The 25,383-nt window shown below is 40.5% G+C and overlaps 1 protein-coding gene across 4 annotated transcripts in view; it reads left to right on the top strand.

Moving 5' to 3' along the window:
- Window positions 1-25,383, top strand: part of CTBP1 (C-terminal binding protein 1) — a 181,458-nt gene that overhangs the window by 56,915 nt on the left and 99,160 nt on the right. The window lies entirely within an intron of this gene.

Raw genomic sequence — 25,383 nt, 5'->3', positions numbered from 1 at the left:
CTCTATAGCATGGGCAAAGATGATTTTTCACGTTGTGGAAGTGAACACCATCCATCCATTTCCCGAAAGCACCTTCTGTAGGTACATTTGAAATAATTGGAAAGCAAGAAACACAGTTTTTCTCTTTTTATGGGTTTCCTAAAATACCTCTGGTGAGCTATTTCTTGTTGTCTTGAGGGAGGAGGCAGCGCAGGGGTTGCCATGGCGATGCGATTTCGGTTCCATCACCAGTCAATACAGCAGTGCATGCAGCCTTACAGCTTGGCCCATCTGTTCCCCTGGTGGAGACCCCATTCAGCTGGAGGCTTCTTTTGTATTCACAGAGTGGGCTAATAAGTGACCTTTTATTAAGGGTGGAATCCCTACGTGGGTGGAAATAACTTCTATCAGGTGTGGATGCTCTCCTTGTAAACGCGGAGGAAAACAGGCTTCTTTTAAAATTCAAAATCAAATTACCAAAAGCTTTTCTGATAGAATATTTTTTCAGGACTAGTCTGCAGGTCCAGTTCAGAATTGCAAAATACCAAAATACCCATTTGAGCCCAGTGCTTGAATGAGCAAATATGTTCTGTATCACAGCACTGGTTTCACTGCCTTATTTTAACTAACACTGTTTTAAAGAATGTCAAGTCATGAGGTTGGGGTGTGTTGGTTTTTTTGTTGTTGTTTGTTTTTGATTTTTTTTTACTTGCTGGTGGTGCTTGTAACTGAAAACCAAAAAAAAAAAAAAGGGAATAAGGTTTTTCCCACCAATTAAAATCCCAACAGTAGCGCCATTCATGGTTCCTGCTGTTCCCTGAGGCTTTAGCTGGAGAAGGTGAGCTGGAGAAGGGGATGGAGGCATTCCGGGAGCTCAGCCCTCCCTGGCTGGAGGGAAAATCAATCCCGGCTTGCCGGGGTTGTGTACCCCTGACCCCGTGTACATCCCAGTTATTGCCTTTTGGGGAAACACTTGTTTTGCTCTCTGCTAAAATGTCCTGTGCTCCTTGTCTAATTTCCCAGAAAGGGAATCAATGCATAGTGGGTTTTTTTTTCCTCCCTGCATTTGATACCATCATATGGTAAATATTAAGTTTCTTTGTTTTTCTGCTTCAAAAAAAAAAAAGAAGTGCTTTATTTTCTTAAACTTAGATTAGTTAGAGTCTGCTTAGTAGTGGCGCCCTGGCAGATATCCTCCAAACAACTGGCAAAGTTTGGATCAAAGAAAATCTGAATTCAGGCAGACCTTCAAAACATTACATGTAAAATACAGAAGAGTATATATTTTTAAAAACCATTTGGCTTGATGCATGTGAAGGAAGAAACAAGATCTCCCTGACATTTCTCCATTTTTCAATATCTTGCCTCTTTGTTTTATGGCTGAAGAGGAGATTGAACCTGAGTTTCCTGGATTGCAGCACTGAGGAGAGCAAGCAAGCCCTGTCTTCTGTAGGCTTGGGTTTGGACCACAGTGGCACCTTCCCAGCACAGGATGAACTGGTTGCTCCTGTCAGTGCGATCTGTAGGGTTCACATGTCACAGAACTTGCTCTTCCATCTGGGTGCAGATCCCTGTGGGGTCAGTGGGGTGGCCACTGGTGTTCTGCTGGATTAGTATTGACCCACACAGCACTGGGGGCCTGCCAGAGGAGAGTCCTGGTCATGATCGACGTGGGGATGAGACTGAGCAGGAACGCAGTTATTTGTTACAGAGCCTTAATCAGGAATCATAAGCGCTATCTCCGTTTTTAATGTTCTGATTTATAGTAACAGAAACTGCATAAACGGAGCGTTCTTGTACAACATCCTTACTCATCTAATTGAGCCTCCTGCTCGTAAAAGGTAATTAAATGCAGGCTGTGGAGCTGTAATTAATGAGTGGAGGTGGGACGTCATCGGCTGTGGATCCATAACCAGTTGTGTCTGCTGTTTCCCAGTGCAGGCACTGGTGTCCACCGGAGCTGCCCAGAGGTGCTGGACCCTGCTCACTGTCCTGCCCTGTGCCCAGCCTGGGTGTGCAGCTGTCTCAGCTCCATCATTAGATGAGGGTTTTAGCACAGGGCAGGTGTGCTCGTGACTTTGGTTCTACCTATCTGAGCTTTACAGCTTCACAGGATGGGAAGTCATGGAGGCACAAGATAATTTTGTTCCTTTGGAGATTTTTTTAAATCTCTGTAGATTTTTATAAATTTCTGTGTAGTTGACCTAAGTTACCAAAACCTTAACTTTCCTGCAAAGGAAAAATGCACTAAGCCATTTTATGCTTTCTTTTGTTAATTCATTTGGAAGTCAATAAAACCCTTGATTTTTTTAGTTGCATGTGTAGTACTTTTTGCTAGTGCCTCATTGGTTTTATCCCAAGTGAAGCAAGACTTGGCTAGAGAAGTTTGAAGTTGATTAATCTTCTAATTTAATATTTGGTACTTTCTTTTTGTTGAAAACATACATTGCCTGCACAAATCTGAGTTGTCTAAATTCTTCTAACAAACTGGTTATGTAATGACTTAGCATTAATTTTACATGAAGGAACTGTCTTTCATATTTATATTTTTTATATTTTAAAAACACACCTGAGTGGAAAAATGCATCCCCTTACATTAAAAGAGAAATGAAACTTGGTTTGTGTTCACTGCAGTGCTCACTCTGAGCTGCGTCATTTTTTGTTGATGGTGTAGAATCTCCTCATTGAGATGGATTTAATATTACAGTTTCTGAGTCAGTAATTGACCATTTGGTCACTGAAGAGGAGATTTTTTAAAAACTCCCCCAGCTCTGGGTGGATGGTGCTGACTTCCAGTGATGTCTGTTGGTCTTTGACCTAATATCCATTCAGTAGCTGAATCCATACTAGTAAATATTCAAAAGATATGATCTTTTTCTGTAGCACTATCAATCCTGGTTATATGGGGGTTATTACTGGTTTTTAATTATGTTGCAGTAAAAATTCCCAATTATTATAAAAAAATTCTGAACAGTAAAGAGGCATTTTTCTTTTTCTTCTCACAGCTCTCTTCTATTAAACGAAGTCCCGATTCCCTTAGCTTTTTTTGAATTTGATACTATTCAGTTTTTCTGTGCTTGTATCCAGGGCCCACCCAGAATAAAACTCTACTGTGCAGTACAGTAGTGTTTGGTTTTTTTGACAGCTTGCCAGGAAAAGATTTTCTGTTTGTTCTCTTACGATTTTAAAGTTACACTTGTCACTCTCTGTGGGCATCGGGAACCAGCAGCAGCTAAATGCCAACCAAAAATACTCCTGCAGCCACTCAGGCACTTGATTTTCCCTCTGTTTCTTTAAATGCCATTATTTCCTTGTAGTTGCAAGGAAAATGAGGCAGTGCAGGGAGTGGGGGCATTTTCAGGAGGGAGCCAGCTGTGGAGTTACACTACAGAGCTTCAGCCTGTCCAACACACAGTGCTGTTCTGACCTGGACCCTTCCTACAAGAGGCTTCAGTTGTGGTAATCAAAAGCACAGCAGCCACACAGGGAAACTGTATTTTTTAAGACAGGTGTTTCAGTGTGATTAAATGTGGACTTGGATTGCTGAATAAGGATGAACTGTAGGAATGAACTCTTTGGGAATCCTTTTGAGTGTATTTTCCATCACTCCTTGTAGCTGGTGTGCTGATATTACCCATTCCAGGTGTTGCTTCCACTGTTTGACATGATTATTTAATGGGTGAGCAGATAATAATTGATTATTGAAACTTACTTAAACCCCAGTAATTTTCTAATTTTGTGTGTTGCTCTAAGGTGGGGGTTGGTCTCTTTTCCCAAGTAACAAGTGATGGTACAAGAGGAAATAGCCTCAAGTTGTGTTGAGGGGGGAAGCTGACTGGCTGCTGGAGGTTAATTGAATATTAGGAAAAATTACCTTACTTGAAAGGGTCCCACAGCAGTGGCATTTAGAACACCTTAGCCTGGCAAACATTTTGGACTGGTTGCCACTGTTTGATTTAATACTATTGATTTCCAGCTTGTTTCTCTTTAGGAAATGATAATTGATTCAAAACATAACTTCTTATGTCTGTGGATTCCCAAACATCCATGACTGCTGCTCAGGCACTGTTTGCCAATGACTTCTTTGTTTTCTTCCTAGAAAAAGTCGTAGATGTAAAAATTGCTTCAGCAAAAATCAATTTCAATTAGTCTCTGCTTTGTTACCCATTAGCACTTTCAAGGAAGAGGTTCAGCAAGAGAAACTGGAGGTTTTTAACTTTGTCACAGGATATTGGTAGAGACATTTTTAATGGTCTCATCCAGAGGATGGGAATAGGGAAACGAACAAGACTTTTCATAAACCTGAATTCTGTCCAGAGAATCTTGTGTGTTTTATATATACTTGTTTACACAAAGAGAGAAATCATCCAGCCTGGCTTCTGTTTGGAGAAAGCACATGGAAGATATTTTTCAGCTAAGTTTCTGACATCATATTTCAGCTCACATGAACTCAGTGATCTGTTGACAGCAGGACAGTGGAGATCACAAAACTATTTCTGGATAGTAGTACAGAGTTTGATTTAATTTGAAAATAAAGCTGTTGAATGGCATTACTGCAGCACTTACAGAGTTTATAAAAAATGAATTACAGATTCAGATGGGGGATTATATTTGGAAAAGTGCACTTATGTCTTGTGTGGCGTACCAGTAAATACTTCATGAATGCAAGGATTTAAAATTAAATGTCTGGTAATAGAAATGTATTTCTATAACATCAATTCCTGCCATTGAATTCTAAGTGAGAGACTTCCAAATGCCTTCTTGTTCTACACACTGTTAAGTAAAAGTAGCCTTTGTTAAGCAAGGAGACTCTTAAATAAGTCTAAAATATTGAAAGTCCTTTGTCAACCATGCTCCTTTCATATTACAGATGGATTTTTTTACAGGTAGTTACCACAGAATTTTACAAATGGCAGGGGTATGTTTATGAATGCCAGATTTCATAGAACTTCCATAAAATTTGTTTTAACAAGGCTCTGGATTTTGTATACTTCTCTCCAGTTAGAAAATCAGAAGTTTTTACTTGCAATTTTGCCTGAATTGTTCTGCCAGCCATTTCAGCTGAAAACCTGAACTGTGAGTTACTGGGTAATAAATTTGTCTGGCTGATGGGGACTCCACCTTTTGCAGCAAAGCAAGCCCAGATGCAGCTGGAGTTTGCAGAAAGTCTGAATGCAGACCAGAGTTTTACTTATCTAGCAGGAGATCTCCACAGCCCAAGAAAACACCTTGCCAGGTAACTGGTGCTGGCAGCAGTGAGGAGAGTTCCTGGGCATCCCCACGTGGTGCTTTTATTGGGTATTTCACAGCTCCCACAAACACACCCAGCTGGTTTTAAATTAACAGCCCAAATGCTGAGCTGAGTCTGAAGGAGCTGTGGCTGCACTAACTCAGCTTCTTGGGTGGCTCCTGCAGCTCCTGCTGCCCTGGCACTGCTCTTCCACCTCCCAGGTGTGGCCACAGAGCGAGGGGAGGATGGATTCTTTCTTGATTTCTGATGCTGGAATCTTGTTAACAGCAGCAGGGCAGCTGGTCCTGTGAAATGAGCACCACAGGCGAAAGAAAAAGGTACTGAGCTTTTATATACATATATATTTTATATCTGCACATAAGTGTAGGCACACATATAAAAATAAATATTTATGAGAATACATACATACATACATATATATATACAGCCAGTATATATATATATATATATACATATATATATATATACATATATATATATATATATATATATATATATATACAGCCAGTTTAGTATAGGAAACAAGTTATTATGCCCCCAGAGCATGGCTTGTTACAAGTCCTCTGCAGCTGAATTGCTGCTCTGATTGTAGCTTGATGTGAAAGATAAACTTTGATTAATCAATGTTTTTATTTAGTCACCTGTAGAGTATGAAGAAGTTGTGTCATACCAAATTTTAAAGGTGGGAACTGCAGCAGTTACCTGAGTTACCTCTCTATCAAGAGATTTTCTTTTTTTAAATTATGGTTAAAAGTGCTCTTTTTCCAAGTCACCCAATTTAAAGGAATAGTCATGTAATTAGTCATCTAATTGAAAAGAGTAACAGCTCAGATAATAAGAAAAACCTGCTTTTCATTTTGTAGAGTTTATAGTTAATATTGGCAAGTTTTCCCAACTTCATTGTTTTTTCTGCTGAAATATTAGACCTGAGTGGGGAGTCGATAGCAGCAGAATATCTGAGCAGCCCCAAGGGGCTGAGTGGAGCAGTTCCAGATGCTGAAAAAAATTTTTATATTTTCATGTATTTTATAAAAGCCCAGTTGCAGTACTATTTTTCTTTTGTGAAGTTTAGGAAAACTTGTTTTATAACTAACATATGCTCATGTGGAATCTCTGCTTCTGCACCTTGAATAAAGGTGGGCTAGGGGAAGAGTTTCTTTGCTCAAAAAAAGCAATTTAAAAATGTTAGCAAAAGGAGAAGAAGTCTCATATTTAAGACCTGCTTGAATCTTCATAATCCTCAAATGTTAATTTCACATATGCTATCTTGTTATATCTGATATTGCTCTGTGTCAAATTTAATTCCTGACCCGATTCCTCATACCCATACCTACTGCTTTCTTTCTAAATCCCTGGACAGTAATCTATTTTATGTATACCACCCTCTTCACTCATCACAGCTCTTGCAAGTAGAATTAAGATGCTGGCTCAGAAGGATGCAGGAAGAATGAAGAACAGCAGATTTTCCACAGCTGTCCTTGCACCTCTCCCTGCCATGAGACCCCTGTGCTCCTCTGAGGCTCCACAGCTCAGGCTGGGCAAAGCTTTTTCTGCTGGGGTTCTCCTTTCTTGTGGAGTGCTGGCACTTTTCCACTGGTTGTCTCTGGCAAATACTTGGGCATTCCTGTTCTCCCACAAGTGCTTGCCAGTTCTGTGTGTTGTAGCTAATTTAGGCATTATCCTATATTATACATCATTATAGGTAACTCCTCAGGAATTTGGGTCAACACAAATACAATTTTTCTTTGCTGGCTGGGAACAAATTTTTAAAATTAATTTTTGTTAAAAAAAATGTATTAAATAGGTATTTCCTAATGTAAACTCAAAGTGTGACTCAGGATGATGACACATTTCTCAGCACCTGGATGGTGCCTACGTGGAGGCAGGGCAGAGGGTGATGCTGGTAAAAGCTGTTGCACATTCCCCAGCAGAAGCAAGGAGGAACCTGTGCAGCTGGGCTGTGGGAAGGCAGGAAGATGCAGGAGCCAGTGGGATGCTCTGTGCTGGGCTGGCTGATGCTGTGGATTTCTCTCTGCTCACAGGACCATCCCTGTTCAGGACTTAAGGTCAGACACACCTCATTATCTTGTCCCCTGGTTAAACCAGGACCTTGACTGGCTCACAGAGGTGGAAATCAGGTAGAGGCATTTTATAAACCTATAATTAACATTTTTGACACCTATAACCCCTGAAATCTGGCTAATCAGGATCTCATCTGGTTTATTCTTCTTCTCGCCTTTTATTTAGGTTTCCAGTTCTGTCATGTGAGCTGGAGCCTCTCTGATTAACCATCCTGGATGCTAATTTTGGGGGTTTAATTATCTTCCTAAAAGCCAGCGTGTTGTTACCTTTTTAGAAACACACGCTCAGTTCTTACGCAGATGTTGCTCTTTAAATCTGTTTCTGTAAACATCTTTTTTTCTGGGCCAAGAGGTTTCTGATGGCTATATATAGCTGTATGTGATTTCCTGGGGGGCAGCAGCAGTAAATCAAGCCCCATCAGTCAGGTATGCATCCCTCCTGCAGCTCCCAGTTCTCACGAGAAAGTTGAAAGAATCATGAATTAAATTACACTTAATTGGTAATGAATTTAAATTCATTCAGTTTACTTCAGTTTCTTCTGTTGCTTGGAAAGTAATTTTAAATGAAAGATGCAGATACTTGCAGAGATCACCGTGTCTCAGAAAACACTAAAATAGGGATGTTGAATGATGCATTTAGCTGATGATTGAAAAACTTGATGTAATCCTCTTGAATGGGTAGAAGTACTTGCACTTTTTCCATCTGTGACTTACAAAGCCATGATTGTGTTGTTTTTACATCTCAGTGTTTCACACACACAGGTCAGCAGGTTATAATTATTCCTACCTGCTTGTGGCTTAATATCTGTGAGCCAAGATGCCTAATTTTTTTCTTTTGGAGATGTATTGCTTCTTACTGCAGCTCAAGAAAACTTAGACAAAACCTACTGATTTCTCTTTCTTGCTTCCTAAATGTTTTTGTTGTCTCTGCTAAGTTGTTGGTTTTCTCTAATGAATGTGTGAATGCTATCGAGTGATATGGGATTTTGTAGGTGATATATCTATGTACCATTCAGGGATCTTAGACATACATCTACAAATTCCAGCTGTGTAAGAAGAGCCTGGGGGTGAATCTTACAGGCATAAAAATTTCATATCTGCAGACATTTTCTTTACTGCAGGGACAGTTGAAGGGAAGCTCCAGAAGCAAAAGATTCCACATATAAATCTGAGAAATGAGTTGGGTATTTTGGGCACCCCATGTGTGTGTTGTGAGGGAATCCCTGACTGCTCTTTAAGGATCCAAGCAAGTTGTGTGTTCTTCCAAAATAAGGGAAACTTTCTGAAAGTGAAGCTTCTAAAAAGCGTGTCAGCCAGACATCAAGTGCTGCAGTGAGGATGTTCTGGGGTATTTGGAGAGCTGCTCTTGTCATGGTCCTGACTGGAGATCCTGGAAGGAAAGTGAATGCATACCAGTCCTGTCTCCTATGTGAAATGTTGGGTTTTTTTCTTTAACTGGTTGCTTTCTACTTACTTGAGGTGGAGCCGTGAGCTTTCACAGGGAGGGGAAGCTGACTGAGCACTTTTATCTCACACTTTGCAATACCTGGAAGTCATATTTTTATGGTTTCATGCTGCTTTTTCTTCTAGAGTTTTAATTTTTAAATCCATCCTTGTTTTTATTTTCAGTCACACAAAATTTGCTCATTTCTATAGTGAAAGTTTAAAGGTTTGAACCTTTGACTCCTGAGTTAAGGAAATATTTAATAATTTTTTTTAAACCTTGCAAAACACAAAGCAGAGCCCAGCCCCTTCCCATCAGCTGTGCTCTCTGCTAGCTTCTTTAGGCTCCAACTAAAATGGAACAGGCAAATCAATAATTGCTGTTTAATAATGTGTTAGTAATAACGCAGCTGCTGGACTGTGAAAGCTCATATCAGCATTTTTGCCTTGCTGGAACTGTACAGCGTATGTGCCATAGGTAACTACTGAGTGAGTTATCTGTTGAGATCTGCTGCTTATTTTATATTTGATGGCCAGAATCAAAGAGAACGTGTTGGATAAAGGATGAGGTGACAGATTCAGAGATGTGCCAAGAGTTCATCGCCTCCTGCATTATGTTATTTTATCAAACAGTTAACAAATAGTGGTACAAAGTATTCACATATTTCGGAAGAACAAATCATCCAAGTGGCTTTGCAGCTGGATAAATAGTGCAAAGCCCCTGCAGCTACTGAATCAAGTTAATTTGGGCTTTTTAAAATATACCTGGAGACTTTGTGTAGTTCAGCATCAATGCCTGCAAGTGAGTGGTGCTAAATGGGGATTTATGTGCTTCTGGAGTGAGGTTTAGAAGAGGGTTTTGATTTTCTGTGATGTTATTCCTGAAAGTTTTTGCTAGAAAAGCCTTTTTAACAAGGTGCTGTGAGCAGCCTGTGAGGCAGAGCTCAGCTTCCCTGGGAAGGGGAGATTTTGGAGCCCTCTGGGCTGTGCTGTGTCCCTGGTTGTACAAATTGAGGTCCTTGTTCCCATTCTTGGTTGAAGTCTCTAAATACAGTTTGGACTTCCCCTTGAAAGGCTGTTCTTCCAAATGTGCTTTTCCAGGATAGACCCTCAGGCTTGCAGACATTGTGGGCACCCTGAGAACTTCCCAGACATTCCTGGTATGTGGATAACACAACTGGAGAATGGAAGGAATCAGCTTAGAAGTGGAGAAAGGAACATTTTCGGAGGAAAATTTCCAAATAACTTTCTAAAGGAGAGTCAGGTTTTCCCCAGATGTTAACACTGACTTCAGGGGACTCCTGGGGAAATGCTTTCACCTTGTGGAAAGAACAAACCTGGGTAGTGAAGTAAAGCAGTATATTTATTAAATGCAGAAAATGAATGTTGGTGCTCATTTAAGTTTGAGAAGTGAAACAGGTGAACACTTGTGACATCTAATGCTACATTACCATGACTAGTTAGTGTTTATATGCAAGTAGATATAGGGGGTTAAAGTTTAGTGAATGAAAAAATATTGCTAAAAAATGCTGGAAATGTAGCATGTATGAAACGAGATGGAGGTGATCAATGCAGAGGGTTAAAACTGAGTGAATGCAACAAGCATTTATATACAAGTAGATGTAGTGGGTTAAAGTTTAGCGAATGAAAAAATATTGCTAAAAAATGCTGGAAATGTAGCATGTATGAAACGAGATGGAGGTGATCAATGCAGAGGGTTAAAACTGAGTGAATGTAAATATAGCCTATATGAAACGAGATGGAGTCAATCTTGGTGTAAAAGTCCACTGTCATGTGGGGTTTGCATTTCATGTATTGCCTTTTGGAAGCATGCCAATTATAAACTTACAATGTTTTTCCCTCATTTATCCTGTTTCTTCTGTAAAGGTGATTCAGAGTGTACAAATGCACATTGGATGTAATTAGAAGAAAATGAGTAATTTTTACAATACTGCCACAGAGCTATCAGCCCATGGAGCAGAAGGCTGCACTGAAGTACCTGTGACTAGAAATTTTTCATTTCCTCTGCTGTTGCAAAATTTCCCTGTGTTTATTTCCAACTTTTGACACCTCTTTCCTGAATACACTTTAATCTTCAGTGTTGTCTACGTTAAAAGAAGGGGAAATGACAGAGGGGAAAAAGATTGTATGAGGTGTGAAACAAACCCAGTGTAATTTAGCCAAGGAAGGACGGGGTAGAGGCTCCCCTGTGCTGCAGGGGGCTTTTTGTTCAAAGCAATGTGAAACACCAGGCAAAAGCAGTTTTGAACTGTAAGTAAGTGCAATCTGGCCAATTGTGTGAAATTCTCAGCAATCATCTTTTTTTTAGCAAGTTCTGAGAAAAAAAGGGTAGTGTTGGTGGTTTGGGTTTTTCTTAAGTTGAGCCACTCTCTAATTCTGCAAGCGCTTCCAGTTGCAACACTGCATTTTCATCTCTGTTACATCGTTCTCTGATTTGATCTGGGGTGAGTGAAAGTTACTTTTAAAAGCAGTTGGACTGATTGTACCCAAACTTTCCAGAGTGTTTGCTTCAGGTGAAGCTGCCTGCCCTCATCCTCCACAGCTCATCTCTGCCTGATCCCAGAAGGGGTTGGGTTGATGATGGTGAAACCACAGTCATGGGAGCATCCACTGGAGTAGGAGCACAGGGCTATTAACAGCATCCTCTTCTTCTGCTCCCAGCAGGATGAAGGACACTGAAACCAAACTAATATTAGGTACCACAGTTGATTCTAAAAGGCCAATTTTCAAATACTGGAAGAAAAAATAGTTTTCATCAGAGCGGTTGCCAAGTTGCAGCCTGATTAATGCCAGCTTCTGCAAAAACACAGAATACAGCCTACTTACAGAGGGTAGGTTTATATGGGCTATTAGGAAGGAATTCTTCCCAGTGAGGGTGGAGAGCCCCTGGCACAGGGTGCCCAGAGAAGCTGTGGCTGCCCCTGGATCCCTGGAAGTGTCCAAGGCCAGGCTGGAAGGGGGTTTGAGCATCCTGGTGTAGTGGAAGGTGTCCTTGCCCATGGCACAGGTTTGGAATGAGATGAGGTGCCTTCCAACTCAAACCATTCTGTGATTTATGATAAAATCTGATGTTTTCCTAAGCCAGTGAACCTGTTTCTGCTTTCTTCAGGTGTGTGAGGAGCAGAAGAGGCTGATGGCAAAACTCTGTCTGTGATCTCCAGCAGTGCAGTTGGGGTGCAATTCTTGCTCCTCTTCAGAGGGGTTCTCTCTGTGGGAGTTGAGACTGGGCTGTGAAAGGAGAATTATTACGAGGAAATGGCAACAGAGGCAGAAGCTCTGTAGTCTGTAGAAGCACAGAAGTCCCTTCCTTACCTTTATGGTGGAGCTATTTCCCTAAAAAGTGTTATTATTTGTTTGCAGCTGTGTGAGGCATTGAGCAGGACTGTAGCAAATGAAAGCAGCAGCTTGTCTGTGAAAGGTACATGGCTTAGAGCAGCGTGTTGCTGTCACTATCTGTGCTATCAGGTGTCTGCACTTACAGCTGTCATGTAAGTGGGGTAAAAAAAAAAGGAGAAGCTGCTGTACTTGGGCTCTGCCTGTCACTTGTAGCTGAGGGTTTGGCAAACGGTTTTTTTCTTCACTTAAAAAGAATTTTCAACTTACTTTAAAACAGTATCATTGTAAACAAGGGAGTGTGTGTGTCAGAGGGGCTGTGGCTCCTGAGACTCCATCCTCTCTCCATCCTGCTGCCCTGCTCCAAAGGGGTATGTGGCAGGATCTGGTGCTGCAGGTGCAAACAGCTCTGCTGTGAGGCTTCATGTCCAAAAATGTTTGCCCCCATTATTTTTGCTGATGTTATTGCCTGTTCAAACGTGGCAGAGCTTTGGCCTCACAACACCTCCTGTGTCACAACTGATTTTTCATTTCCAGTGAACGCTACAATTTCCCAAGCAGAAAGAATTGTTCTTTTTTGTTTTGATTGGTGTTCGTTGGGCTTTTTTAAAGTGTTCACTCTGGAGGAATTGTAATATCCTCGAACATGACTCTCATACTCAGGTCATCAGGCTGACTGACAGTGGAAGGGGCTGGCAGACCGAAGGCAGAACCAAGAGCAGTCTCTGAACCTTGCATGTCATGTCCCTGCGCTTGGTGGAAGTGATGGCTTTAAGGGGCACTGCTGGGCACCCCTGTATCTGGATTTGTACAAACACCCTCCTTTTTTGCATGTACAGAAGATGCTGTCATGAGCAGCTCATGTGAATAGCCAGCAGTGTAAAAATCAAAGGTAAATGGTCTGGAATGACAAAAAAATGAGTTTTCTGTGTACCAGGTGCAGCTGTGTGGCTGGAGGTGTTGCAAAGATGTCAGCCTGGGGCTTACAAGTAAACAAGAGAAAATTAATTCTCTGAATTCTATATTTCATTTTTGTTACTGTGCATTATTATACATATATGTCTTCCTTACTGTCCCCCATGCCAGGCTGGTATTTCTGCAAGTATTTTAGAATTTCATCTGTTTTCCAGGCTTAAAAACCAGCTAGAAGTATATCATTTAACCCTGTGAGACAGTTGCATACTATTTATTTTCTTTTGTAAACTTCTGTCAGGTCCCAGTGCCCCTAAGAGGAGCAGTACAGTTTCCCAAACAAGTGCTCTTCACTATGGCCTGGGGTCATCCAAAAGCTATATCAGATGAAGTTGTTATGGGTGCTGCCTGACAGGGGAGTGATGGCATAAGCAATGCATGGTGTATCACTTTTGCAATAAGGAAATTATGGAACAGTTTTATTGTGGTGTTGAAATATGGTATTAATCACTTTGCATTACTGGTACAGAATTTATCAGTCAAGTTTTTTACTTGACTAATAGACAGGGCTTTGGCTTGACTGTTTTTCAACAGTCTACCCCTGTTTGTCTCAACGGCAATTGGTTTTTATCACACTGGTGCACATCTGACAAAAAAAGGCACTCAGGATCATTGGTGGCATTAGCCTGGCATTGTCTTGCACTGCCTTTATTATAACCCCCTTTGTCCTATTGTTGCTAAGTGATCTATCCATCTTAATATTTTCCTGATGTCTAAGCTACTGTCTGTTAATGGCATCCTAATGCATTCTGAATTGACATATTTCACATCATTTAAACTCTGCTTACCTATTTATCATGCAGAGGTCGTAACTTAGTAAGTGAAAGTCACTCAGAGGATTTTTCTTTGGTATTTCTCTAATTTTCTGTCACTATAAGGAAATTGCAGCTCTTCCACTCGTTCATTGTACTGTTGTGATAAAGGCTCTTCCTCACTCTGGCATCCGATACACAGAGGAGCTTTGTACATTTGATTTCGTTTTCTTCCATTTGTGTCAGCCTGATGAGATATTAAAAACTGGGAGAGGGGATGTTTTGTGCAGCCATTCCGGGCCCTGGGAGGAACAAAGATGGCCTGGCTGGTGTGGCATCCATCCTTGCACAGGGAGACTATCAACTCGGTGCTTGCTGGGGCTGGGATTACGTGTCACTCAATCTTGTCAGAAATTCTATGAATATTCAATGAGGATTTTAATGTATTGTCATCAAGGAAGCAATTTCTGTGTAGTCATATTAAGCATGTTGTCATCTCTGCAGTTTAAATACATTGTTTTGCCCATGAAGTGACCTTAGGCGATTTTAAAATGGTCTCGTTTTTTTCTCCATTTGCCTTATACCAAATAAATTAGTTTTACCTAATAGGAAAGAACCTAATATGGATCTAACACATTTGTATAGGGAAAAGCACATTTTAATAAATAATCAGGGTATTATTCTACATGTACCAGGATTTATCTTTCCCACTTAGGCTTACACAGAAGGTTTGAGATATGGTCAGGTTGGGTGCAGTCAAGTTGTTCTCTAACCGAGGTTTCATAATGAGTTCAATTTTCAAAGGAGGGGCCATTAATTTCTGTCCCTCCTTGCACTGCTGATGATGTTTAAATCACTGCCTGCCTCATCATTGTGTGTTTAGGTGTAGTTTAAGCTTCATTGCTCAGCCGAGGTTCTCATTTGCATAGATGGTGTATGAGTGCATTTTGGATATGGATTATTGTAGCAAAACCAAATGGGTTCTACTCAAGTTAAGATTTTGAAGTTTCTTTTCTTGTGGACTTCCTAGATTGCAGGTTTTTTTCTAAGTGCGTATCTCTGTACATAGTGAGAATATGAACACTGTTTTCCGAGAGCAGTGCTGTGATGATTCCTTATTGCATATGTCCTAAATAACGTATTTTTCTTCTGAAATCAGAACAAACTATTTCAGGATATACAGAATGTGGCATTTAAAACTAAAACGTGAACAGCAGGGCTTTGTTAGTCATGCTAACGGTTGTACTGGGAACAACAGGTGTATTGTTGGGTGGACTGGAACAGTGGGACGTCTGGTGTGTAGTGAAATCAAGGGAGAAAGCATTAGGGTGTGAAAGTACTTTGTTAAAGTGCTGTTCATTAGGAAACCTGAAAATCCTGAAAAGTACAGAAAAGTACATTTTGCTTTACAGCAATTTGAGAAGTGGGCTACTTATTAACTCAGTTAAAGAGTGTTTTAAGCTGGGAAGAGAATGGTGTATTCAGAGCTTCAAAGTGTACTCTGGGCCAACATTTTCAAAATGAACTGGAAAATTTCGGTACCTTGTATGTTTGTGTGAGAATATGAAAGTATCTGATTTTTCAGAGGATGGATTATCATCACTTCCAGGCCCAAGTAGTAGTCACTTTTGAGAAATACAGACTTTGTTTCTAAGGATACTTAGACACTTTCTTATAAGCGATGGTGTTCCTGCACCGAATGGCCCAGCACTGGAGGAGAGGAGGTTTTTGCCAATTTTGCAAGATGAGAGTCACAGCCTCCAGCTTTGCAGCTAGACTTGAGAAAACTTCCCTTAGTACCTTCCCAGGATCATTTCCTCTCTTCTATAAAAGCTATCAAAGTAACTTACTGATAAGAACCTTCCAGAAGTTTATTTTCTTTGACTTACTTCATGTGTTAGTTATGTATGTGAGTAGTAATGCTCTTTGGTCATATCCTTTGCACATGGATAAATACGCTGGATATATGGATAAAGCTGAACTGTGTTTATGGATGGATGCATCTGAGGACTTTTAACGACAGAATGTGAGGTTTGTTTCCTGCAAAGAAACAGAGATGGCCATTTGTAAATAGACAGATAATCCTTGATGGAAAAGGATTGATAAAACCAATACTGACTGATTTAAATCATCATGATAATCCCTAATTTTATTTCTTGTTCATTGCCTCATTGACATCATTGTGATAATCTAAAATTTCTCATTCATATTCAAACTGGAGGAGGAAGAACATAACACCTCATGCATCTTGTGATACAAGTCAACCCATGGTGTCAGTGGTATTTTCTAGGAATTATCTAAATCTTGAAAAGCAGGAGCCTGCTCTCAGGAGTGAGGTGAGTTTGGTCAGGCCAGGAAGGGCTGTCCTTAGCTGAGAGCAGTAGGTGATGAGTCCTTCAAGGCTGCCAGTTAGTCCTGTGCTGTGAACATTTGGAAAGGTTCTGTGTGTTAGGCCAACTCCCAGATAAGGATTAGTTGTGCTGTATTTGGGACAAAATAATTTTAGACCATGTTTCCACTAAAACCTCACATCCATGCTGCTGCAGCCATGCCTGGAGGATGGGAAAGGTCAAGAGCCAAGGCAGAGGGAATAATTCCAACATAAATGATGCATCCAACCTTGACTCGTGCATTACCTTGGCTCTGTGGGTGATGACTTTCCTCCCAGAGTCCAGACATTAGAGACACAGAGGAAAAAGGGCTGAGCTTTTGCAGTGGAAAATGCAAGGTTTCACTGGGAGCACTGGCACTGCTCATTCTCAGCAATAAGTCAAGGATTGGATTTTCTCAAGGCAACACATCCGTATTTGATGCTCTTCCTAGGAACAGCTTTGGGCTCATGTGCAATAATGGGCTGGGTCCCAGGCTGTGTACAGTGATTTTCCATTGTTTTGGGGAGTCTTCTCCACTGAGCTGTTCTGCAAATGGAAGTGGATTAAAGGAGAAAAATTGTTCAGATTGATCATTGCCAAACAAAATTGAAAGGACATCAAGCTTCTCTAGTTCCTGACAGGGGATATTTACAGTATAAAGCAATATGAGTTTTCTTTAAGCTTCATGTTTTCAATCTCTTCCTTTTTTTTTTTAACATTTCAAAAGTCCCGTGGTAAAGTCAAAGCAGACTAGTGCAGAATTAACAAATCTGACTCTAGTATGCCTGCAGGGCTCTGGATATACATATAAAGTAGTAATCCTGTCTGAAGTGATTTCTTCTGAGTTGCTTAGAAAGTCTTTAGACGACTTTGCGTGTTTAAAAGCATTTATTGTTGTGGTCAGAAGAAACGATATTTTTCTCATGATTTCCACTGAGAAAAGACTTTGTGATTTTCTGGTGTTTCTAACATCTTGCAAAGTCCATGAGCAATTAGCACCGAGGCCCAAGAGAAGGAGTCGTACTGCACTTCCCCTGAAATGTGTGTTAGATTTCAGTACTGCAGACATTAATTTCACTTTGTTTTGCATTCTAACCATGCATTTAACTGTATTGTTTAAGCTGGCTGTATTACACAGTTGCACTCAGATTTTAAATGAGTGCATAAATATTTGCAGGGAAGAGGAAGAAGATCCCTACTTGTAGAAATCACTTTCTCTAATTAATATAGAATCTATACGTGTTGCTCGTCATTTAAGCCTGTAGCTAATTGCTGTCTCACTGAGCTGTCTCACTGACTTCTCAAAGCCAGACATCTATAATACCATCATCTGAAATTCTAGAGAAGGATTTTGGGGATGTGCATAAATGAAAGTATTGAATAATTAGTAAGCAGTGTATATGTAGTATTTCATAAAAATGTTCTGTGAGCTTTTCTTTTGCCACGTGAGAAACTGAGGAACAGAGGACAGACATGAAAGATCTTAATGAAGACTGGAATTTAACTTTTATGTCTCTGTGTTCAGTTTTGGGCCCTGCATGAAGAGAAAGACATTGAGGTGCTGCAGCAGGTCCAGAGAACAGCTGGGGAAGAGTCTGGACCATGAGTCTGATATGGAGCAGCTGTGGGGGGCTCAGCCTGAGAAAAGGAGGCTCAGGTGGGACATTACTGATCTCTACAACTCCCTGACAGGAGGGTGCAGCCAGGTCAGGCTCTTCTCCCAGGTGACAAGTGACAGGACAAGAGGAAATGGCCTCAAGTTGTGCTGGGGAGGTTTACATTGGATATTAAGGAAAATTTCTACACAGAAAGGGATCTCAGGCAGTGGAACAGGCTGCCCAGGGCAGTGGTGGAGTCATGTCCCTGGACATATTTAAAGGACATGTACTTGTGGCACTTGGGGACATGGCTCAGTGGTTGCCTTGCAGTACTAACAGGTGGACTTGATGATTTTGGAGGCCTTTTCCAAGCTTTTCTGTGATTTTTCTCTATTTTTTAAAGTTTGTCTCTGTCACCCTTTGCTCACTCCCTGCTCTCACCCTGTGCAGAATTGCTGGGCTCTGGTGGGTAGCACAGACCCTCTGCTGTCCTGACTGTAAAGAACAGATCAAAACAAACCCATTCTCCCAACCCCTTCCCCACCACTTGTAATTTAATGTACAATTGGATTTGGGAAGACCTGCAGCTGCATGGGGAGCTGCTGTGGGAATGCTCCTCTGGATGGAGCCCATTTTGCTCCTCACACAACAGGTACCAGGAAGAGGAGAATTCCGCTGTTGTGCTGCCACATCCATGCTCTGTTATCTTGCTGAACAACTCCATTTTGACTGTTATTCAATAGTTATTCAGTGTTCCTCTGGAACATAGTTCTGTTTGCAGTGTTCTTGTGTGACCTTAGATGAATAACGTGGGAGCTGTCACAGTGTAAAATTAGGCACATTATAAAAACATCAATGGAAAAAAAATTGTTGGGGTTGGATAGTGTTTTCCTCAGTAATAGCTTTAAAAAATAAAATTCAAGAGACTTTTGTCTCTTTAGAAATCACACTAAACTGACAACAGATACACAATTCTGGTTTCTTTAGATTTACATTCCCTGTTATTACTTAGCTGCCATAGAGATAGATACGTGATACCTTATACAGCCTGCATATGCTTTGAGGTTTGAGTTGTACAGTCATCTAATAGTGTAATTTGAAATACTGAATGTTTGTTTTCACTTCCAAAAAACGTCATTGCTGTTCTTTATATGTTGTTTGGCAGCTTCTGCGTCTTAAACTGCTCTCTCACAGGATCCGAGAGACATTCCCCCAGCCACTGAGAAAAGCATTGACTAATATGATCTGAATAAAAAAGCAGAAGCTTAAACGTTTATCTGTATTTGAACATTGAAATGTTATGATTGGCAGCACTATGTCAAACCAAAGTACTGACTAGTTTGGCTCCTTGCCTCTGAGAGGTATTAGGTACTAAGGGAAGAACTTCTGAGCAGAGCAAGCATTTATTTCACAAGCCCTGAATTGTAAGGAGAACTAACTTTGGAATAATACTGAGCTTGATATCATAAAAATTATTACTATCTCAGTTAAGATCCTATTGCAAAATGGATTTTATATTCTGGCTCTATTCTATCTCCTATTTTTTTTTTCTTTATCCATGTTATAAAAGGAAGAAAATTTCAGCCTTACTGGAATATTTTCCCTCTGTCTCTCATTCACAGGAATACCAGAATTTCCAACCCCTACCACGCTTTTATCTAGTCACATTTAAATGTGCTTTTGACAAGTGAAAAATCAAATTGCCAGACTTAAATAAAAAGTGGCAAACCCCTACTTACTATAGCTGTGCATGTGCTTAACTGAGCAGCCAAAAAAATTATCTGTGTGGCAATTAATTAATGTCTTCCTTTCTACCAGAGTGAGTAACATTTAAGGGATGGGCACATTTCCACTGTGCACCTTAACCTGCTGACACCTGGGCCACAAGCTGCAGGTGGCAGGAGGGAAGGACAGAGGTGACCTCTGCTCACCAGGGCTGCAGGTAGGTCCATTAATGTGCTAATGGGAAACTTCTGGTTTGCTGCAAGCCCAAGAGTTCCATGCTCTCAGCCACCTAAAAACACTCCGCGTGTTTACGTGGTGTCCACCTCTGAGTGTGGAATACTGTTCAGCTGTAGCTTTCACATTATTACTCTGTTCAGCAAATTTGTTTCAACGCCTGGAGGTCAATTACCTGGAATAAGTTGCTTTAGGAGCTCTACTGACTTTTCAAAGGGGTGACGTGGGTGGTACTCTAGGCAGTAGATGTACTAAGGATCCCTTTATTTCCCACTCAGTCAGAGTTTTTGATTCTGTGGTGAAATAGGATTCCCTCTAGGGGTGTAATAACAATACCCTGGGAAGACCCTTTTTCTTAATAGAATTTCCTTTTAATAGAATTAATTTCCTTAATAGAATTATTAAATAAGCACCTCTGACCACGCAAATCTATATATGGATAATCTATTTGTACACAGATTTACTATGATTTTAAGTGCAAGAAAATCCTTCCCACTTCTTGTTTTTCATTATACCATGGAGAAATAAATGAATTTGAACTCTGAAAATTCTTCATACTCAGAATAACAACTTTCTGTTGCTTAGCAGTATAAATGACAAAATACATTTTAGGCTTATAGCATATAGCAAGGAAAATGCCCCACAAAGCTAGAGTAACTCATTTAAGTAAAAGACAAGACAATTAGATTTCTGTCTGTAACTGCAAAGGACAATATGTGGATAAAAGTTTGCGAGATTGACTCTGGTAAATATTTTTTCACTCCTTTTTTATTTGGTATTGTTATTCTAATAGGTGTGGAATGCATTGCCTGCTGCTGCAGAGCCGGCAGATGGAGCAAAAGAGCACAATAAATAGTTGGATAAAAATATCCTGAATGCACTCATTCTTTGCTGGGGGAGGGGAAGTGGCTTCAACCCTTTTTATGCTCAGTATTTGTCCAGTGCCATGGTTTCCCATCTGTCTGATCTTGCTCCCATTCTGCCTATAGCCATCTGCATCACTTGATCTAACTTTTCACATAATGACCATTTCACCCCAAAAGGACTCAGGTTGACTTCACTTTTTTTTGTAAACATTTTGCTGGTCTACTTCTGTATGATAATGCCCATGGTAAAGGATTGATTCAGTTTTCTCTTCCAGAAGAGTTTGGCTTTCAGAAAATTTGAAGTATAAATATTGTCCTGTGAACGTCTCAGTTGATTAAATCAGTATGGTATCTTATTTTTTTTTTATGTGATTAGCAACAAACTTAAGACTTTTTTTTAGGAGGAAAAACGCATTTTCTTCTAAGGAGAAGGTTTAGTTGTAAATCTGTTCTGCTAGGTCAGTGGTTTTTCTGACAGCTTTTCAGCTTTATGGCCACCCATTGTGTGAAGAAATGCTAATAGAAATATTAACAGAAACATTAACAGCATTTTCAGTGGAATAAAAGGGTTTGCTCAGAATAAGATTATGTATATCCATAAAGGGAATGGAAGCTGTCTGCCATGTAAATAAAATGGAGAACAGGAGGCTTGTTGAGATTTTTTTATGTAATTCAAGCCTATTGTTCGGAGTTATTTTAATGCTCTGTGTGCTTAGACAGAGATGTCACGGGTGATATTTTATTGCTGCTAACCTGGGAGCAGTTAGTTCTGTATGGGTACACGTATGTTCTACTGTAATTTGCTGAAGGCAGGTGGCTGAACACAGATATGCAGAGGACTTTCCATGCATAAACCATGACAAACACTGCACTTTCCTCTCTGTCTGTGAATTCAGGTTTTATTCTCTTTTTATGCAGCTAAGAAATTACTGAAGCAACTCTTGATGTGACAGCACTGTTTTTTAGTCACAGAATTAACATTTGTTTTGTGACATGGATCACTTACAGATGTATATATGATCGTACTACAAGTTTCACAGTCTTGATGAGCTCATCTGAGACCTCTTACTCAACCCCAACTCGAATCACAGAATCACACAGTAGTTTGGGTTGGAAGTGACCTTCAAGCTTCTCCACTCCTACTCTCTGCCATGGGCAGGGACACCTTCCACTAGACCTGGTTGCTTGAAGCCCCATCCAGCTTTGCCTGGAGGACTTCCAGGGATAGGGCATCCCTAACTTCTCTGGGCAAACCTGTCCCAGTGCTTCATCACCCTCACACTAAAGAACTTCTTCCTAATATCCAATTTAAGCCTACTCTCTTCCAGTTTAAAGCCATTCCACCTTGTCCTAGGTCTCATGTTGCAGCTGGTAGCTTTTAGTATCACAGCAAATTCCAGCAGGCTGAGTTAGTGTTTAGTAAAGACCCTCTGAAGACAGAGAAACTTGTCAAAGTCTTGCTTTTCAGGCTTTCTCCATTACATTCTCCATTTCTGTTAATCCTTTTTTCACCTTTTTTACACAAAATGCTGCCCTTCCTTCTGTGCCATTTGACACCCAGGCAGCAGTCTCCATCCCTCCCTACCTGAACAGAGAAAACAGTTCATCAGGTTACACTTGAGATTGTAGAAAAGAGTTTTTGCTGTGTTTGCAGAGTGCTGTGGCAGTCCCCTACAGAAGCAGCTGTGCCACAGCAGTGCAGAATCCTCCTGTGTAAGTAGATACATCCCACCCTGGAGTTAATACTCTTGCTTTATGCTCATTAGTAAGATAAGATTGCTGCTTCCTTGTAATTTATAATAGCAGTCATGTTGACCCTTGACTTGAGGTTCTTTCACAATCCTTTAATTTCTTCTGGCCTGTTTGACTGCACTAGAGAATACTTGTGTTGAATTCAGTAGTGTGAGGTCTTAAGCACAGATAAAAGAGTAACTTGGTCATGTCATCTGGGCCCAGGTACTTGAGGACTTGAATTTGGAGGTCAGGGTTATAAGTGCTGCTTGCATCTTGTATTCTCAACCAAAGTGGAGATGGGTGGGCAGCGTTGAAAAGTAACTTGCAGAAGGGGACTGGGAATGAGCAGCCCCCATGGAATGTATAAATTGGCTAAGCAGGGAAATCAAGGGCAGATGAGGAAAAAGTGGCATGTTAGAGGTGAAGTGATTAAGAGAGAGTAACCAAAAAGTTGTGCTGACTTAATCTTGCAAAGGTAAATTTAAATGACAACTAGACAACAATAGAAGGAAATCTAAGCGGAACTGGTTTAATCTAAAAGTGGGACTGCCTTAATCCTGGATGAAGTTGAGATTAAATGTAACTGGTTATGCCCAAGATGCCTATTTCCTTTCCCAACAGGCTGATCTTGGAGTAGATGGCTAATGACATCAAGGGCAGAGAAACAGCAATTTCTAATTGCAAGAAACAACCACAGTTTTAACAGGGGAAGCAAAGCCTATTATAAGGGCTGCTGACCTGTTAGTCACACCTCGCTCACATCCTTTGGAAGGGGTTAGAGGAAATAAATAGATTCTGATCTAGTAGATAGAAATGTCATCAAGTCTAGTCTGAGTTTACTAAAATAGGTAACTGATACTTCTGCTCAGTCTGGGCTTCAGTGAAGTGCTTATTAAGCATCACTTCAGGAAATTGTTAGTGAAACTGGAGAAGATTAAAATTATTTAAAGGATAGTGAGTGCGATAAAGGACTTGATGTAAAGAACTAAGGCAGAAAGAGGAGTTTAAGTGATGTGTGAGTTGGTCCTGGTGTGTGTTTTATTTAATATTTTCAGTAGGGATCTTGCAGGAAGAGTGGTGAAATGCAACGTGCTGAGAGTGTGGACTAGGACAGAATTACCAATGTGCAGTAAAGAATCAGAATACCTGTGAGGACAGTAATGAGGATGGGTAAAATACAAATAGTTTTCAGTTTCATACCACGAACTGCAAGGATGTGTGCTGAAATACTGCTGTTTGGGTTTTTTTAGCTATAAGCTTCTCAGCTCACATTATTCTACTGTTGGAAATGACATAGGAAGAGAAGGTAGTGGTAGATGGTGCAGTTTACCTGGCAGCCACTAATGAAATGTGGCCATGAGAGGGGCCAAGAGCAATGTTCTGTGTAAGAAACTTCAACTGAAAAGAGGAAAATCATAATGCCACTGAATAAGGCTTTTGTGCCATTTCAGACCCAAAGTGTGTTACTCTTGTCATCACATTCACAAATGAAGAATTCATACCAGGACAGGGCAGGGAAGATCTGCTAAGGTGATGGAAGAAAATGTGGGCATGTGTGTCCTGGGATGGTCAGATCGAGTGGCTGGCAGCAGGCAAAATGTGGGCTGAGAGCATGTGTATGTTTGCTGTCTGCAAGGATATCAGAGAATTAAAGAAGGAGGGAGTGCAAGGAGTTCCTTCAGCTGAATGCCAGCATTAGCATAAGAAATAAATTGATGTAAACTGACAATTACTGCTTTCAGGCTTGAGGCTGGGAGGCTTCTGACAGTGAGTGATTGCTCTGACAGACGCAGTGAGTCTGGACACCAAACTGGCTTTAACGTGATTTATTTTTTAAAAAATAATTGTGAATGGTAGTTGAAAACTGGAGTCAGTGATTCAAAAGGTCCTGTTTAGGCTTAGGTGCCTCTACTCCCAGTAGTATCTGGATTACATTGTAACTCAGACTGAGTTAATATAAACCTTTATGCATCTTTTATCCCATTTCTGGAATCTGCTGAACTGACAGGAACAAACAGAGAATAAAACCCAAGCAGCGTTTCAGAGTTCAGCTGCCCATTACTAACTCCACGTATGGTAATGTGACATTCTGAGGTGCATTTGCCAAAGGAATTGTGCTTTCATGCTTCTTTGAGCAAAGTTTCAGGTTCTCTTTGCCTTCAGGATATGGGATCTTTTTTTAATTTTTTTTTATTTTACTTTTAAGCCCTAAACAAAATGGTAGCAAGCCCTGGTCTGTGTTAGGGTATGTCTGCGCAGCTGTGCAAAAAGAGATAATGGCGTATTCAGCTTTTGGCGAAGACTCAGTACTTTTCATCTGTCATCAGAGGTTGAAGCAGTAATGCAAAGTGATACTGGAAAAGCATTATTCTGCTACAGTGACAGCACCATTAAAATCAATAGAATAGGGCTTTTTTATAATCCCTGCTACTGGAAAAGAATTACCATGCCCGTTAGTTGTGCGAAAGCAGGAAATTATCTGGCTCTGTGCTTGGTTGCAGTGAGTTTGGGTTTAGGAGGCTTTGCCTTTCTTTTAAGGAACAATATCTCCTGCCTAGGGCTCTGAGTTGTTAATAATTTAAAGATCCATCCACTTTTTGGGAAGGACTGATGATATGATTTTGTAAGTCCCTTAAACGTACTGGTGATGAAGATCATTTTGACCACAGTGCACTACTGTATCTATAGTCATGAGTAATCTGTAGTTAAAATCCATGGAGATACATATCCTGCTGGATAGAGCTGTCACAAGGCTGCTGAGTAAGTCTTCACCAATTGTAAGGTATCCCAGTGTGGGCTTGCTTGTATTTTAGCAAGCTCTGTTTTTCACAGCTTTATTATTGAGATGTGAAAACTGGTTTAAGCTGAACATCTGACTTATAAGAAAGGTTTTTTTCCTCCCTGTTTCTGAAAGAAACACATTTTTTTAGGTCTTACCTGAGCTGGATGTACATTTTTTTAATTGGCCTGTAACCTATATTACCTGCTGTGAACCTGTTTAAGGAAATAATTTATACTTATA

The sequence above is a fragment of the Anomalospiza imberbis genome, chromosome 4, assembly GCF_031753505.1.
Source record: "Anomalospiza imberbis isolate Cuckoo-Finch-1a 21T00152 chromosome 4, ASM3175350v1, whole genome shotgun sequence".
In the NCBI taxonomy this organism is placed as follows: domain Eukaryota; kingdom Metazoa; phylum Chordata; class Aves; order Passeriformes; family Viduidae; genus Anomalospiza; species Anomalospiza imberbis.
The sequence above is the reverse complement of the archived record's forward strand: the minus strand, read 5'-3'. Positions and strand labels throughout refer to the sequence as shown.